The sequence below is a fragment of the Tachypleus tridentatus genome, chromosome 6 (genome assembly GCF_004210375.1).
Source record: "Tachypleus tridentatus isolate NWPU-2018 chromosome 6, ASM421037v1, whole genome shotgun sequence".
NCBI classification, from domain to species: domain Eukaryota; kingdom Metazoa; phylum Arthropoda; class Merostomata; order Xiphosura; family Limulidae; genus Tachypleus; species Tachypleus tridentatus.
Window position 1 is genome coordinate 37,035,895 of NC_134830.1, and position 18,554 is coordinate 37,054,448.

Genomic DNA, 18,554 nt, shown 5'->3' on the forward strand with positions numbered 1-18,554 from the left:
CAAACACCACTCACCGTCAACTCTTGGACTACTTTGACTGTCACATTATAACCTCTCCCCTGCTGAAAGGACGATCTTGTTCAGTGATGGGATTCACGATCCATCGATAGTGCATTTGTTTGTTTGTAGTTAAGCACAAAACTACACAATTGGCTTTTTGTGTTATACCCACAAAACCTGGTTTCTAGCTGTGTAAGTTTCCAGACATTCCGCTGTGCCACTGGGGTCGGGGGCGCAGATAGTGAGATAGTGATTGTTACAACTATTAGCTTTTACAGATTTACACCTGTTTGGTTTTAGTGTCTGATAATTTTCTTTAGATATTGAGGCCCACCGTGACAAGGTGGTTAGAGGCGTTTGACTCCTAAGATGATGGTCGCGGGTTCGAATTCCCGTCCTAACAAACATGCTTTCTCTTTCAGCCGTTGGGGCGATATATTATAATAGTCAATTCCACTATTCGTTCATAAAAGAGTAGCCCAAGAGCTAGCAGTGGATGTTGGTGACTTCTCTCTAGTCTATCACTATTAAATTAGAGACGGTTATTGTAGGTGGCTCTACTGTAGCTTTGCGCGAAATTAAAAAAAAAATCACTATGTTTTAATTATTGTTTATTGAATACGTATAAGCTGGAAAATTATATTATATGTATATTTTTAAATAAGGAAATTAATTTGAAGTGAATAAATTTTATAAGTTATTGGGTTATAGAATTTCAAACATTACGATTAATACTTTAATGATTAATTTTGAAGAAGAAGTGTACTGTTTCAGAATATTCGCGCAAAACCACATATAATAATGAAATGTATGTATTATTTGCTATCAATAAATGTGTGTGCTATTTGAGAATTTGCTTGCTTAATTTTACGCAAAGTTACTCGATGGTTACCTGCGCATAACTGTTCTTAATATTAAACTGATAGACTGAAGAAAGCAGTCTTAACAGTACACACTATTAACACTGGGTACTGTTGCTGGATTTCACAGTTAATTTCTGAGTGCAGAGAGACTTTGTTTGTTTGTTTTTTCATGGCAACAGGGCCCGGCATGGCCAGGTGGGTTAAGGCGTACGACTCGTAATTTAACTGTAGCGGGTTCGAATTTCGGTCACACCAATCATGCTTGCCCTTTCAGCCGTCGGGGTTTTATAATGGTATGGGAAACCCAACTACTCGTTGGCAAATGAGTAGCCCAAGAGTTGGTGGTGGGTGGTGATGACTAGCTGCCTTCCCTCTAGTCTTACACTGCTAAATTAGGGACGGCTAGCGTAGATAGTCCTCGTGTAGATTTGCGCGAAATTCAAAAACAGACTTTATTTTGCCACTTCTTGACATAAGCAAAAATATAAGATTGCTTAATATATGTGCGTTTATTATAGAACAGCCATACCTGTCTCCACCAAGGGGAATCGAACCCTTGGTTTTAGTGCTGTGAGTCCGAAGATTTACTGCTGTTTCACCAGGTCACTAGTCAAAATGATTAAATATATGGACTCCTCTTGTAGTGAAAGTTATATAAACGAGTTGGTAAGTTAAGGTTAAACCTGTTTTTCCGACAATGCAGTGATTACGTTTCGCTTTTCTTAACACAAAATAGTCAAATACAAATTCCGATAGTTCCAAAAGTTATTGTGTTAAATATCAGTATAAAGTCCCACGAATAACGATGAAATTGACATTATCAGCTACTTAGTTGTGAGACAATTTTGGTTAAACACGAGCAACACGCAGTTTGGATCGATCCCAGAGGTTAGGCTTTGTAACATGTTTAAAACTATAGTTCACAGTTTTGTCTTTCTTATTTTAAATACTTCCCAAAACATAACTTAAGTCATATATATATATATATATATATAAAATCAGAGTCTAAAAAAATTAATGCATGAAGTGCTTTCTTTTGAAAAAAATAATTAGAAAAAAATATTAAGTTAAACTAAATATGACCTTATTTTTACTTTCTACTTAATGCACTTTGACACTTGTATTTTGAGTTTGAGATTTCTTTCTTTCCATACAAGCAAAAAGCTACACAATTGGCTAGTTATATTGTGTTTCCCATGGGGATCTAACCTATAATTTATTGTTATATGCCCACAAACTTAACCCTGAGCCACCGTGGGGTGCTATGTCACGAACCCTTTAATGGTACAGCGGTAAGTCTGCGTTAGAATCCGGATTTCGATACACGTGGTTGACAGAGCACAGATAGCCCATTGTGTTGTTTTGTACTTAAAATAACAACAAGTTATGTCACTGTAAAATATAAATTTTGAACTATCTTGGCTCGTGTTAAAAAAATACTTAGTTATTTATATAGATAAATTAAATGTGTAAAAGCGCTTTCGAATGGTTGACCATTCTTTATTATCCTAAAGAATAATAGTCAACTATTCAAACACGGTCCCGTTTTGAAAATATTACAACTTTTTTGTGATCGTGTGTGCAAACTACTTAACCGGAATTTAATATATATGATTACTGATATATATCTACATCAAGCACTGGTACAGTGTTAAACATTATAGTATGTTTAAGGAAGGAATTCATTCAATGGAGATCTCCTCCGCACGAATTACATAGAATCATTGAACATTTCACAGGTTATCACTGACAGTAAATTCAAATATTTGACGACATCTGAAAGGAAATATCGTAATAATCGCTTCCGGTTTAGAAGAACAACTGTGTACATGAAAAAACGTGTATAGCGCTCGTGTGTGCAGACTTCCGTTACATGCTTAAAATAATAATCTTTACATACTTGCTGACTTTAATGTGTGATCAAAGTATTTTCCTCGAGATAAGGTTAGTTGAAAATCGTAATTTATACAGTTTTCAAACCTATCCAGTTAACAGTATGCTGCTCAAATTTTTTGCATTGCTACATAGATCCCTATGACTTAGCCAAAATTAAGTTTGTTTTTGAATTTCGCGCAAAGCTACACGAGGGCCATTTGCGCTAGCCGTCCCTAATTTGACAGTGTAAAACTTTTGGGCTACTATTTACTAACGAATAGTGGGATTGACCGTACATTATAACGCCCCCACTTGTGACGGGCGAGTATGTTTGGTACGATGAGGATTCGAACCCGTGACCCTAAGATTACGAGTCTAGTGCCTTAACCACCTGGCCATACTGGGCCTAAAATTAAGTTCAAAGATAACATGTATCTTTGACTAACTACTGAACTAATATTTGTCTGTTTATTAAAGGATCTGTCTGCAGGTTCATAATTAATAATGAATAAGCTTAGTGTAAAATATATCAAACAATAAAATCTACGGTTAGTCTAATTGGTAACCAGTTCCAATCGCTTTCTCGCAAACAAATTGTATGATGGTAGGTTTATAACGAAAAACGCCTCAGATGTATAAAATATGCTTTTGTGCCTTTGTAAAAATTAAACAACCTTACGTTAAACAAAAACAGTTAGAAACAAAGTAAAACATCAGTTAATTTGAAGACATGTGATTGTAATTTCCAACTAAATGAACTTTTTTCAGTTTAACTGCTAAGCACTCTCACTCACTTTTTCGCAAACAAACTGTATGAATAAAAAACACACCAGAGATAATTTTTTTCTGTGTTATCATAAAGATTAAATAAGTTTCTTTAAACATAATAGCTATTATCCTTGACCAGATGGTACGATTCATATTTATAGTATCATATTGAACAGTTTTGTGTTTTTACACGTACAACACTCTGTCTAAAGAACTGTTCGAAAGATGCCAAACACGTATTAATTATCGTATTAATGGTAACTTTGCTTACATATCTTATTTTTGTGTGATTTGTATTTACCAAAGTTATAAGCCCTCAAGTAGTTTGGTATATAAGTAGTTTAGAAAATGTACTTACAAAGCTCATGGGGGGTCCATATAGAACTCACATCGTTGAATTTTAGGGTTAAACATTTTTAGTTAAATTACTTTATATAAAAATATTTGTCCTGTATCTTGTTTTTAGCAAGAAGGGTTATTTAATAGTAATATAAAAAACAGTCCCTAGCTACCTATTATATTACGCACTATAAACCATCAGTGGCTCGGTAATAAGTCTGAGGGCTTATAACGCTGTAAATCGGGGTTTATTACCCGCGATGAGAGGAGCTCAGATAAACAATTGTGTAGTTTTGTGCTTAACAACAAACAAATATAGTTTAGAATTTCGGGTCTTTGAACTTAAGTAGTTTTCAGGTTTCTAAAAATGAAAATATTTTTTCCATAACGGTAAAGTTTGAAGAAAACTACGTCACCATCAAATCAAGTTCTATTCTATGTGTGTTGGACGACTATGGTTTTATTCAGTTTGTAGACTGTTCTTATAAATGTAATACTTTTGTAATAGAGACGCGTCTGTTTTGTTTTTTCCTTTCATTTCTTCTGAAGATTTTATTTGAAGTGCTTACGTATATTAATTTTCTCTGTACATTCGTATAATAATTATTATGCTTATAGAAAATATGAACGCTACATTGGAATATTTAAAAAATAATGTGAAGAAGTTGTTGTTTTTGAAATTAGCACAAAGCTACAGATAGACTACCTGTGCTCTGCCCACCACATGTATCGAAACCCGGATTTTAGCGTTTTAAGTCCGGAGACATACCGCTGAGCCAGTGGGGGACAAATATGAAGAAAAGATGAAGAAAATTAGTTCAGCCATTTTGTCAAAATATCTTTTTTTTACTAGTGCTCCTTCTGTCGCACATTTAGAAAACAAAGAAGTGAATCTTAGTGTGTTATAATTTTACAAATATAATAGTAATTTTTGTATTCAAAATCATACTACGATTGAAATATTTTTCCTTGTTTGCTACAATATTTATACTCTTAAAATAATTTCTCAAATTTTCTGAGCACCCTCTATCGGAACCTAATAGAAACGTAATCAGTCCGCGACATAATAGTGTTAGCACTTTAAGGATCTTGTTGCTTACATCCTATTTTATATTCTTGTCGGGTTGATAAAGAAAACTGCTTTGAAAGCTTTTCTGCTGATTTTTATATGGGTTAGGTACGAGATTTGTTTATATCCAAAATTTAAATCTATTGTTTAGACTGATTTAAGCAGTAATACTAGGAATTGTGAAATAAAATCTGTACACAAGGTATCCTAACGTTCTTGTCACGTGCATTAATTTAGTTGTTTGTTTTAACGCAATGTTATACAGTGGGCTGTCTGTGCTGTATCAACTGCAGGGAATCAAACCTCATATTTTTGCGTTGTAAGTCCGTAAACTTAGCGCACGTCCACATGCGACCACGTGCATCAAAATGTACACAATTAATTATTTAACATTTTTACTGATAGCTTTCTTTGCCCCTCACTACTACAGCGGTAAGTCTACGGATTTACAACCCTAAAATCAGGGGTTCGATTCACCTCGGTGGGCACAGCAGATAACCCAATGTGGCTTTACACAAAGAAAACACAAACACAAAAAACTTTCTTTTCTGTCACCTGCATTTTTAGAAAATATTGAATCATAAGAAAACCATCTCTAACGCCCTCTGATGGTACAGCGGTACGTCTGTGAATTCGCACTGCTAGAAACCGGGTTTGATACCCGTGGTGTGTAGAGTACAGATAACCCATTGTGTAGCTTTGTGCTTAATTCAAAACAAGCCATCTGTAATAATTATTAAGTAATAATGTGAAGGTTCATCATTGTATGACAATCATTGAAAACACAAATTCCATTATTATGCACCAGGTTTACAAGTTAACTCCTCAAACCCGAGGGAAAAAAAAACTTTCGGCAGAACGCGTGAAAAATTATGAGTTTAAGGAAGGGTTTGTGGTTTTTTTTTTGTCATAAATACAGCTGTGTAAATTGAAAAGCATAAGTACGGTTATTAACAGTTATGTCGCGCGTAAACATTGTACATAGATTTATGAGAATGAAAACATTATACTATAGTCAATGTTGGTCTGTTTGGCACAAACAATTTGTATGAAATATTTAGAATGATAGCATTATATTACAGTCGTTAATAAGCGTGTCTCACATAAATAGTATGCGTATATTACTTATTTATGGATTGTTATTATTATTAGAGTCACTAATGAGTATGAGTTTATTATTAGTCAATAAGCTTGTAATTATGACCTGTGTTAAGTTTCCAGTACAATAGAACTACGGTGATAGTTTGTAGAAATTTCAGCTTTATGAGAAGAATCTGAGTTTTCAGTGTTATAAAAGTCACAAGTTTGTTTTTCGTTAAGCATAAAGCTCCACAATGGGCTAACTGTGCTCTGCCCACCGCAGTTTCTGGCGTTGTTGCTCTGCAGATATACCGTTATGTTACTGGTAGAGTAAAAAGTTACAGCCGTTTCACAGGCTGCCGTTTATTTGCTTGAATATTATAAACGTAGAATATTCCACATATGCATGTGGAAAGTTTTATGGTAAGAGTAACTAGACTATTTCTAAATATCTTTTAAGTATAACATTTGAAAATTACTGCTCTGGATGCTGAACTATATATAAGTCTTGAGAAGTTGTTACCATACGGAAAACTAAAGCCTTCCAAAAATGATGCTAAACTTTTATACCAAAAAAAAAAAATTGAAGTGATTTTCCTAATTTATTAATGAAAGTACTCTTAATACAGTACAATGTAATTATCCAGATATAAGTCATGAGTTTAAAAATTTACATAGTTTTGATGTTCGACTTAAGTCAAAGTTACACAGTAACTTCGTGATTTAACGTAAAAACGTAAACATCAAAGGTGTTCAGTGTTTACTTCACATGTATAGTAATATGCGAATCGTTTGCAAACAGTTTGGACTTTATTTTCATTTACACTTCATTGTCTTATTTTTCAGTTGTGGCTAACGTGCTAAGACTGTAGTTCTAAGAAGTTATGGTTTGCGTCTCGTTGTCGTGAAGTCGCGTTCCATACTGTGAAGTTGTATTGCGTTACAAGAGAAACAAAAAAAATTCCATCATTCGATAAGAATTGTTAAATGTTGGTGGGGTATGCTGGTGACTAGCTGTTTTCCCGCTTGTCTGTCAGTTCAAATTAGGGATGGCTGATACAGACAGTCCTTGTTTAGCTTTGCGTGAGTACCCGAAAAACACACACAAAAGAACTACGGGTATCACCGTACGTCTCATTCAGTTATTTTCCACCGATCGTATCTTGAAATCTTCGTGATACTTTTAGACCTGTTACAAAATATAATAAAAACACGCAGTAGAAGGTTAGTTTTAACTCCATGTGATGCTTCTATATAAGAGTGATGTAGTGCAGTCCATCAGCTCATCTTTTTTTATCAGTATGCCCTTTGACCCTCTTCTACAATCTAAGTAAGCATCGGTGATGACAAATCTTGTTAGTTTCATACAAGTAAACACGTGTAGTCGTAAACAAAAGTTTCTATGTTGTAATTTGCTTGTTAACTAGACGGAGTTGTGGATTTTAATAATGACATTAAGTGGAAAGATTTAATAATAATGCATCTATGAAATTATAACTTGACGTCACGTTTTTCTTGTACATTCAAAGCTAGATTATAAATAAAAAGTAGTCATGAGTATGTAGAATGATTGCAATATGTTTTCATGAAGTGTTTGGATGTTTGATTTTTAGAGTAAAAAATGTGTTACTTTGTACTAGTAAGTTTGTTTTTAGTTAGTTAACGCAGGTCTCTAACAATTTATGACAGCCGGTAAGTGTACAAGTTTGTAGAAATCTTAAACGAGCAAATAAAATAATTCTGTTATGCTGGTAAGCAACATTATTTTTAAAGTAACTGTTTAGAATTTATGGACACATTAAGGGATGGTAGGAAACATTATATTTTAGGATTTAAACATATATTTTATGTAACGATCGTATAACATTCATGGGCAGTAGGTCTAAAGGTAATGTCTATAAACAGAAAAAGGATCAAACCCTTATTCCGTGGATCACCTGTTTTGTAGATATGCTCCTCAAGTTAAGGGTATTTAAGTAATGGAATGAATGACAAGTTTTAAAATTCATAAGTTCACTCTTCAGCATATGTTTTACAGAAATAATAGGTGATATAATTATATTACTGTGGAGGTACTACAATTCTCATAATTCAGCCATACCTGATGACAGCTCACTGGGGTACCTTATATAATTATCTACTTTTAAGAACATACTTTCAGCGTTTGTTGGCAGAATTTTGCACAAACTACACGGGAATTATGTACACTAGCTTGGTCATGTGTTGTTGTTGTTTTTTTAGTTTCGCGCAAAGCTCCTCAAGAGCTATATGCACTCGCCGTAAATAATTTTTAAGTGATAGACTAGGCTATTTGCAATAACTGTACTTAATATTGAACTGGAAAACAATAAAGAGAGGTGATAGACAACAACATCCACCGCTAAGTCATGGTATACGCTTATCGAATGAAAGGATTTTACCGTCACTCTTTTAACGCACAGTTAATACGACCTCAAAGTGCAGAGATCGATTTGGTGGCAAGGGGAAGTGAATCATCTATCCATAAGTTCACAGTCCAGCACGTTAACTACTAGATCCCATCTGCCTGACCCGGCATGGCCAGGTTGTTAAGGCACTCGACTCGCAATCTGAGGGTTGAGGGTTCGAATCCCCGTCACACCAAACATACTCGCCCTTTGATATCCGTGGGGGCGTTATAATGTGAAGGTCAATCTCACTATTCGTTGGTAAATGAGTTGCCCAAGACTTGGCAGTGGGTGGCGATAACTAGCTGCCTTCCCTCTAGTCTTACATTGCTTAATTAGGGACGGCTAGCGCAGATAACGCTCGAGTAGCTTTGCGCGAAATTCAAAATAAACCAAACCAAACCACATATACCTATCACTTTGTAAAGTGTCTCTAAGCGTGATGGACTTAATTGCAATTTAGAACGTTAAACTTTTTTGAAAATAACTCTAGGGCACAGTATAAAAATTGCAGACTTTTTTGTATATGTACTTATAATGAAAACAACGTGACCATGACGTATTTGATGTGTATGTGTAAGTAACGTGTTTATTATAGAACATTTCGTGGTTTCTAAATAAAGCATGTATGTCATCTTGTTTGTTGTTCAGTTTCTGCGAGTTTTGTTATAGCTGTTTTTTATTTAAGTAGTTTTATTTAAACGTGGTGTCCGAGATATATGGATATCTCTGGCAGTGTTTTGTTGATGTTTTTAACGTAGAGATAAAAATCGCAAAACGTGCATGCTTTGTACAATGCAAAATACAAAACCTTGGTATCTGAGATGTTCCTAGGACTAAGTAAGATAATTTTATGTCCGGATAAAATATGTAACTTACTTGATTTGTCAAATAGTTTGTGTCATAACACGTCTGAGATAACAAAGAGCTAACCTCTGTGTCACTAGGTCAAAAATAAACGTTGTCTGGCATAGCCAGGTGGGGAGGATACTGGACTCGCAATCTGCGGGTCGAGGGTTCGAATCTCCGTTCTACCACACATGCTCACCCCTTCATTCGTGGGAGTGTAATAATGTGACAGTTAATCCCACTATTAATTAGCCAGAGAGTAGCCTAGGAATTAAGTGACTATGGGTACTGGTGATAGGATAGCTTTCACTGATAAACCGAACCGAACGTTAAATCACGACAGAGATAGTCAAACAAACGTAAGCGATAATTGTTCGTAGTGCATATTTCAATAAAATCCAAGTATGTTATATATTTGGAAACCAAGCTATGACTACATCGTTCTTGATAACGAGAAACCCACTTGAAATAAAAATGTATCTCAGAACGACTAGTATGGGTGTTAACACTTTTATTGATAAGCAGAGAACGTTTCGACCTTCCTAGGTCATCTTTAGGTTAACAGTGAGAGAATTTCCAACTGCAACTGTAAACACTGAGCTACATGACTACACCATTGTTTCAGTTTACATTAAAAGTTGTTAAGATGAAATTAAAAAGTAACACACAATTGTTCATTATGCTTTACCGTGAATAACAGAAAGTCAAACAAATGAAATGTTCTCTCCTATTTTTAGTAACGCACATTTTTTTGTATTATTTTCGCGACTGTTGATTCATGTAAACTTTTATTTTTACTTATAATTAGTGCAAACCAATTCACCTTTCTGTTTATATAAACGTTAAAAACTGTCTGAAATCACCTTTATATGTAATTTTAGGCTTTACAGGCACGACTGTAGGAACAGTTTTTATGGTAATTTTGATATAAGATTTACATCGTAGTAAAGAATTCTGCTATATGGCGGAAAGTTTCAATAAACACATTTTATTTTCAGTTTGTTTTGTTTCGGATATTTGCACAAAGGGCTGTTTATGTGCGCATACCTAATTCTGAACTGGTTGATTGCAGCTAGTCGTTGGAACACCTTAGCTACTTTAATCAAATAATGAGAGTTGCTCTTCAATCTTATGACACACCCCACGGCCCCAACTGCGGAGTGTTATATACGGCTTCGAAACGCGAACCATGCATTCTTCTGCAGTCCGGTTCGCTAACACTAAGTCAAGCTGGTCCTGTTTTTATGTTCGTAAGTTTGTATTACCTTTGATGGATATTTAATTATCTTCGAGCTGTATTCAATTGATTGTTTCACGAGTTGTGTATTTTGTACAAAAGTACTTGAATAGAAAACTGAAATCATCTTACCGTCGATTCCAGTACAAGATGTGATATGAAAACGGTTTTCATACAGAGCTAATCTGTTGTTTACTTCTGTTAATATCCACGCACAGAATTAAACATGTACAGTGCTAAATAATTGACACTTGCAGGAGAAAGTGTTATATGTTATGCAGTTTAAATCTTAAAACTTAATTAAAATTTTTCTCATTCACGCCCCCTTTAAGCCCCCATCCCCAGTGGCACAGCGGTATTTCTGCAGACTTATCGCTAGAAACCGGATTTCGATACTTGTTGTTGGCAGAGGCAGAGCACAAACAGCACTTTGTGTAGCTTTGTGCTTAACTATAAACAAAGAAATGTATGAGTGAAAAAGCGAATCAAATGACGAGATAAAACACAAAGATACACATTAAAATACTACACGTGTTCTAGTACTTACTTATTATTGTTATTAATGAGAAATGGATTAAAACGTTTTAATTTTTGCATTCTTGCACTAATGACTCTAAACAAATCTCTCTCTCCCCAGGATATCATGTGCTCACCTGAGGCACACTTTGTTAAACAAAGATTTAATGTATCATGTTGTTCATGTAATAGTGTTAGTGACGATGTTGATTAACCTCTTAACATGGGTGATCGATAGAAGTTCACCTTATATTAACCAATAATATCGATAGAAGCTCACCTTATATTAACCAATAATATTGATAGAAGTTCACTTTATATTAACCAATAATATCGATAGAAGTTCACTTTATATTAACCTATAATATTGATAGAAGTTCACTTTATATTAACCAATAATATCGATAGAAGTTCACCTTATATTAACCAATAATATCGATAGAAGTTCACCTTATATTAACCAATAATATCGATGGAGGTTCACCTTATATTAACCAATAATATTGATAGAAGTTCACTTTATATTAACCAATAATATTGATAGAAGTTCACCTTATATTAACCAATAATATTGATAGAAGTTCACCTTTATTAACCAATAATATTGATAGAAGTTCACCTTATATTAACCAATAATATCGATAGAAGTTCACCTTATATTAACCAATAATATCGATAGAAGTTCACCTTATATTAACCAATAATATTGATAGAAGTTCACTTTATATTAACCAATAATATCGACAAGCATACAGTTTTGTTTCTTTTAAATCCTTGTTATTTCGTCGAACCTGTTATGGACATTCAAAAATTTGTTCTAGGGCTATAGGCCATATGGTGACTATTTATCAACCACTGTCTGGATATTACTTGGGTCGTTTATGGGTAGGTAGTGTTCATCTTTTTAGATGTAAACTATTCTTGTAGTTATCCCAAGCAAGCAAAAAAGTTCAATTGTAGGATCTTATCTGATTGAATAAGTTACGAACCTATAGGTTTTTATGATTAGATAAAACAGTAGGGAAATGCAGTTCGAGAAATCTGATATTATGAGATCTTTCATATAAAGTCCTTCTCCAGGGACGAGTTAGAAACTGTTCTTTTGGAGTCCTTAGAAAAAATATGTCGTGTTTTTTTTTTCAAAACTTATTCCTCCATATCTGCTAGGATTAGATTCTAAGTTTAAACGTACGAAGATATAAATAAAACACAGCGTTGTTTAGAAGGCTAAAAATAAAGATTGTTACTTTCTCTTATTCTTGCGTGAGTCCCGGGTGACTCAGTTGTGAGTTCGAGAACTTACACACCGGTTTCAATACTGGCAGTGAAAAGAGCACTGTTAGCCCAGGATGTGTAGCTTATCACTTAACAACAAATAAACTTATCTTTGCATGGGTTATAAAACTTGTAAAGTGTAAGTAAATTATTGTACTACTTTAGTTCTTACAATTCCAGTGGCAAAGTCAGAATCTTCAATTTTCAGTATTTCTACTTTGTAAAAACTAATATTAGGGACAGAGTAGCTGTCGCACTGTTTTATTAACTTTTGATTTTGGACGTAGATATATATGTCAAAAAGAAGGACTGCGTTAAAAACAGGACATCCAGTTCTCTGACTAATAATATTTTCTAATGAACAAAATAAGCCTAAACAAAAATAAAAAATACTGCACCAATCGAAAGCTTCCCTAAGATACAGACCATAATGTGGGATATAAAATGTACCCTAAGTTTTGGAGGTGACTGAGGAAGTAGGACCAAAATTCAATGGGGGTACATCGTCTATCATTCTTATATGAAGAATAACTAAATAACAAAATAATCAAAGAAATAGAAATTAGAAGAGTGAGATGCGGGTGCTCAAGTATTCATAATTTCATGAATGCAACCAATTTTTTTTTTATTTGATATTACGTGACATTTGTATAGTGCCTACCATATTTATTGTATTCTAACCGATTTGATGAACCCTGATATTGGTCAAAAAGCTTCGTTGACAGTGTATATGGTAAATATGGTGTGGTTGACATATTATAATATTCCCTTTTGCCTTCTCTCATGGGTTCTTAGAATTCTAGTAACTTAATGAGTTTTTTTTTCCCTATCTAATTGAATATTGGTGTGAATTTATTGAATCATAATGATTGTTTATACCTTTTGAAACATGATAGCTTTAGATTCAACAGAAGTGATATTTGAAATCAGGCAAAGAGTTCTCGCGTTCCACTCGTCTCAGATGAAAACTGATAAAATACACGATCAAATATTGATTAATATTAATTCAAGAATAATACAGCATTTTATAGTTACCAATTAATATTTAATTCATTACTGTAATTGTAATATCCTAATGTATGAACGTACTAAATGACTGTATGTGATATCAGAATGTAATATACCGTTTACTAATTTTTATGGCCCGGCATGGCTAGGTGGGTTAAGGCGTGCGACTCGTAGTCTAAAAGGTCGCGGATTCGTATCCCCCTCGCACCAAAAATGATCGCCTTTCCAGCCGTGGGGGTGTTATAATGTGACGATCAATCCCACTATTCGTTGGTAAAAGAGTAGCCCAAGAGTTGGCGGTGGGTTGTGATGACTAGCTGCCTTCCCTCTAGTCTTACACTGCTAAATTAGAAACGGCTAGCGCAGATACCCCTCGAGTAGCTTTGCGCGAAATTCTTAAACAAAGAAACAAACTAATTTTTGTGTGTCTATTTCATAAGCTGCTGATAAAACCTCGGTGCCACTGAAGGCTCTTTGGTAAGTCTGCAAGCTTATAAAGATAAAAAAAAAACAATATATTTCAGCACTGCGGTGAGCGAAGCGCAGATAGATTTATTTAACAACAAACAAATTAACAAAACAAAACAGAAGTTATAACACGCTTACTCTTGTAGGTTCAAGCGACTTTACCTACATTTTCATCCTTAAACATAATATGTATGTTGCTCCTACCTATTCAAACAAAATACTGACGTTTTTATTATTTTCAAGCTCATTATTGAGAATAGCGAAAACTGGATATGGTTTCGACGAAAACATATAATGTTGAAATAATTATCACGTATCTTTCGTCTCATCGCTTTCGTCAACAGTCAACATCAAGTATAGAGTCGGTTTGAAACTGTCAGTAGGTCGTGGCTTCGAATCTCCGTCATACCAAACATGCTCGCCCTTTCAGCCGTGGGGGCATTATAATGTGACGGTCAATCCCACAATTCGTTGGTAAAAGAGTAGTCCAAGATTTGGCGGTGAGTCTTACACTGCGTACATTGTTAAAAGTTTCACCGTCTTAAATGCACAGAAAAAGCTGAAACAGTGCTGAAATAAATTACAACGAACAGATTTGAAGTTAACGTTTCTTCACACTCCTAGAATCGCTTTAAAAATTTCGAGAATCGTTCCAATAGTGAGACAAATAGAAGAACATTTTTATTATTTCACCACTTGTTATGGATGACTTATACTTTAACGCCACTTACGTCTATTTTTTCGCCACCATGGTTTACTCAGAAGCGACACTTTTGTATAAATAGCCCCGTTGTTTGTATTACCACTCCATCCTGGAATCACGGACAACCACTGCAGTACATAATACACCTCAAAGTTAATAAAAAAAAGTGTTCGCGAGAATTAGCCGATAAAACAAACACAAACAAAAATGGATGTCTGATTTCTCTTAAAGAATGCTGTGACATTACAATAAGCGGGTCAAGGCTTTTATTAATCTTTGTAGTTAAAGGTCATTGGGATTGAATAGTCAAATTGTTACCATAGGTCGTGAACAGTCAGTCCTCTAGACGTTTCTGTGTGCTTTTGGTGCATTAACGTATATGATTGATAAGTGATTAGTTCCTAACGTACGCGTCTTTCAATGATTTTAAACAGTGACATGTTTATTTGCATTACACCTAAATAATTACAAGACGTAGGTTTGTTGGCACACGAGGCGAACTACAATGTGTAAATACGCTTACGAGGTACAAATGCAACAATGTATAACAACGTACGTTTTGGTGGAAACCTTTAGAACTTCACACATTTTATTAGGTTGTCGCTATAAAGTTCAGTGAGGTCATATAATAGTAAAGTTCTTAGTTCGTCCATTTTATATTTCTATTCAAGATGTTTGTCAGGGTGTACAAATGGCGTGTGTGTGTATGTTATTTTCCGGCACCTTCAACTTAAACCCTTTCATGCATGAGCAACAACACTATCTGTTTAGGCCTTTTTTCTCGAAATTGAAAGGGTTGGAAGTTGATTTTAAAACTGTGCCGACACGTGATATAACATGCAGTTATGTACATCAAGGTTGAATCCACGAAGATACTAATCTTCTGTTCAAACTGTTCAACTGCACAAGCATGTAAATGTAAGACAGTTGGGGGGGGGGGGCGACTGAACCTCAAGCCTTTTCTTATCCTGAATTGCAAATCTTTACCTAACATACTAAGATCATCACTAGAAACCTCCGATTAGATATAGGAAGAAACCCTAGTCGGTCTATTCTGTGTATGCTATTTTAAATTTATACACCGGGTTTCGATACCTGGGGTAGGCAAGAGCACAGATAGCCCTTTGTGTAGCTTTGTGCTTAATAACAACTTATTATTTTCTGTATTTTTATTTTACGTATTGTGGTTGTTGATCGACTTAAGTAATATTTCAGTAATATTCCTAGGACGTTAAAACTTTGAACAGTGGAGGTGTTAATTTTATCGAGTTAGCTCAGATGTTTTTTTTTGATAAAGAGACAGACCAATGTTCCGAAAAATTTCCGCCATTAATTCTATTTTTTATTTAACTATTTTATCAAGTTTCGCTAATAATAAGGATTATATTATTATTATGAGAATTTTCATGTGATTTTTCAAAAGATTAGAAAGCTTTAATTATGGTAACAATAACATAGAATGATTAGAAACACACCTCAAAATGTCATCGGCTTATGTCCCTAATATAACATCACACACATGTCACTTTTTGTTTAATATAACGACCTGTATGAACGTTAGGCCTACATGAGTAATTATTTTTACGTTCAATTTTCAGAACAACACCTCTTCGGAACTCTGTGATGTAAATTATTTAACTCCTATCAAAGGTATTCTGACTTCTGTGAAGTGAAGTATCCAACTTACAGTACAATCACCTTCGTGACCAAAAAGAAGCTTCATATTATGATGCTGAGAAATGTCAACAAAAGAAGCTTTCACTTGTTATATAGAGGAGATATGTTTCTTGTGTTATTCACCTGTGTAACGTCTGTATTATAATAGATTGCTTTCATTTGTATATCTAACCATTTAGTTTCTCATTATGAAGAGGATAGCTAATGTAGAACCATTACTAGCTCCATTTATAAGATTGTTAATGTACTTAGTGAAGTGACATTATTTTGCTACAAATGGCATTACTTTTGAAAACCATATTTAGATACTCCGTTTACCGTATTCTCTTCTGAATAAACTGTATTTCAGTATGATTTCTTCTCAGTGAATACTATTGTAGAATGAATCAACGTTAAAGCGACCTGGCATGGCACCCGATTTGTAACCTTTGGGTTAGAATTCCTTCACCAATCATGCTCGCCTTTTCAGTCATGGAGTTGTTATTATGCAAAGATCAATCCCATTATTCGATTGGAGTAGCTAAAGAGTTGTCGGTGGATGATGTTGGCCAGCTGCCTTCCCTCTGGTCTATCATTCCTAAATTATGGACGGCTAGCCCAGATAGCCTTCGAGTAGTTTTACATGAAATTCAACAAATTAACAACGTCAAACCTGGTTATGCGAAAGTCGTCATCAAAATGTGAATTTGATGAAAACTCTTAATAATTCCTGATTGTCACTAGCGATATTCAATACTTTAGGCCTAACAAAAATGTTGTATTCCTGGATTTTATGTACATGACACCGATATTCAAACCCTCTGGTCTGATATAATGTTATCCTTCTTCAACTTCAACAGATATCTGATTTTCCCTCTCTTGTCGAAGTTCTGTATTTACTCGTATTTCACTACCTTGTTCTATATATTAGTTTTGTAACAGTTAGTTCACTAAGACATGTAGTAGTTTCACGTTCTTTTGTTCAGTTATATGGTTTTTCCCAACAATATAGCTGTTCAGGACTGATAAATCTATACTAGTTGTATTTGTTTTAACATTCTCAGAGTTTTGTTTTCTGAATCTGGTGAAACAGGATTCACTTTCAAATCCCTCAGTAACACTTCGAAGGTGGAGAAACTAGTATGAAATTATATTTCGCTCAATACACCTCATATATCCGAAAAATGATATATTTTCTCCTCTTCTGAAGTATTGCGATATCATTGTGAAGTTATTTTCATTACATTCATAAGAACCTCAGATTGAATACTATAATTTAGAAACTGTTTAGAAATATCTATTACAGTACATATTCTCACTAAACCAACGAAACTTTAGTTTCAGCAATCGATTTCCTTCAGCAACGTTTAACCTTTCTTTCTTATTTTAGGAGCATGTATGCTACTCTAATTTTAGCAGTGTAGACTGGCTCTCGATTGGTCAGGTACTGCACGTGACATCACCGATTTATTTATTTTTTTCTTATGCATTCAAGTGACTTTGTACGATTGGTTCATAGAGGCAAGATAAATTTGTATATTTTGAATTTGTAGAAAACTGAAACTATAATGCATATATCACACGAAAACTGTTTTATCTCTAATAGTCTATTGACGTTTAGGATAAAATACATTAAAAAATCTAGATTTATTTATCTTTTGAGAGTGGAAGATACAGCTGAAACTTATAATTACTTTTAATATTGCGCTTAGTATTGTAATATTAAAAAAAAGTTGAAACTTCTCTTTATTAATATCTCTTATATGTAACTTTTAAGTAGCGTTTGGTTAAAATTATAATCAAATGACTGTTTGTTTCACTATATCTGTATAAGCTAATGATATACAACATCTGGACAGTACTTACTATTGCTCACGTGTCGTACGTTTGAAAACACAAAACCGTTCAATATGATACTATAATTATGAATCGTACCATCTGGTCATGGATAATAGATATTTTGTTTAAAGAAACTTATTTAATCTTTATGATAACACAGAAAAATATTATCTCTGGTGTGTTTTTTATTCATACAGTTTGTTTGCGAAAAAATGAGTGAGAGTGCTTAGCAGTTAAACTGAAAAAAGTTCATTTAGTTGGAAATTACAATCACGTGTCTTCAAATAAACTGATGTTTTACTTTGTTTCTAACTGTTTTTGTTTAATGTAAAGTTGTTTAATTTTTGCAAAGGCACAAAAGCATATTTTATACATCTGAGGCGTTTGTTCGTTATAAACCTACCATCATACAATTTGTTTGCGTGAAAGCGATTGGAACTGGTTACCAATTAGACTAACCGTAGATTTTATTGTCTAATATATTTTACACTAATTTTATTCATTATTAATTATGAACCTGTAGACAGATCCTTTAATAAACAGACAAGTATTAGTGTATGTGTTTTTTCTTATCGCAAAGCTA

At 34.1% G+C, this 18,554-nt stretch overlaps 1 protein-coding gene across 4 annotated transcripts in view; it reads left to right on the forward strand.

Annotated features, from left to right (window-relative positions):
* The window catches only part of LOC143252257 (uncharacterized), a 43,781-nt gene that overhangs the window by 14,940 nt on the left and 10,287 nt on the right, over positions 1 to 18,554 (forward strand). Inside the window, exon 2 of one of the 4 annotated variants that reach the window (XM_076504127.1) lies at positions 16,075 to 16,126. The exons of the other annotated variants lie outside the window; for them this stretch is intronic. The gene's annotated coding sequence lies outside the window, so the exon portion shown is untranslated. The remainder of the gene's footprint in view (positions 1 to 16,074; positions 16,127 to 18,554) is intronic. 4 annotated transcript variants of the gene reach the window in all.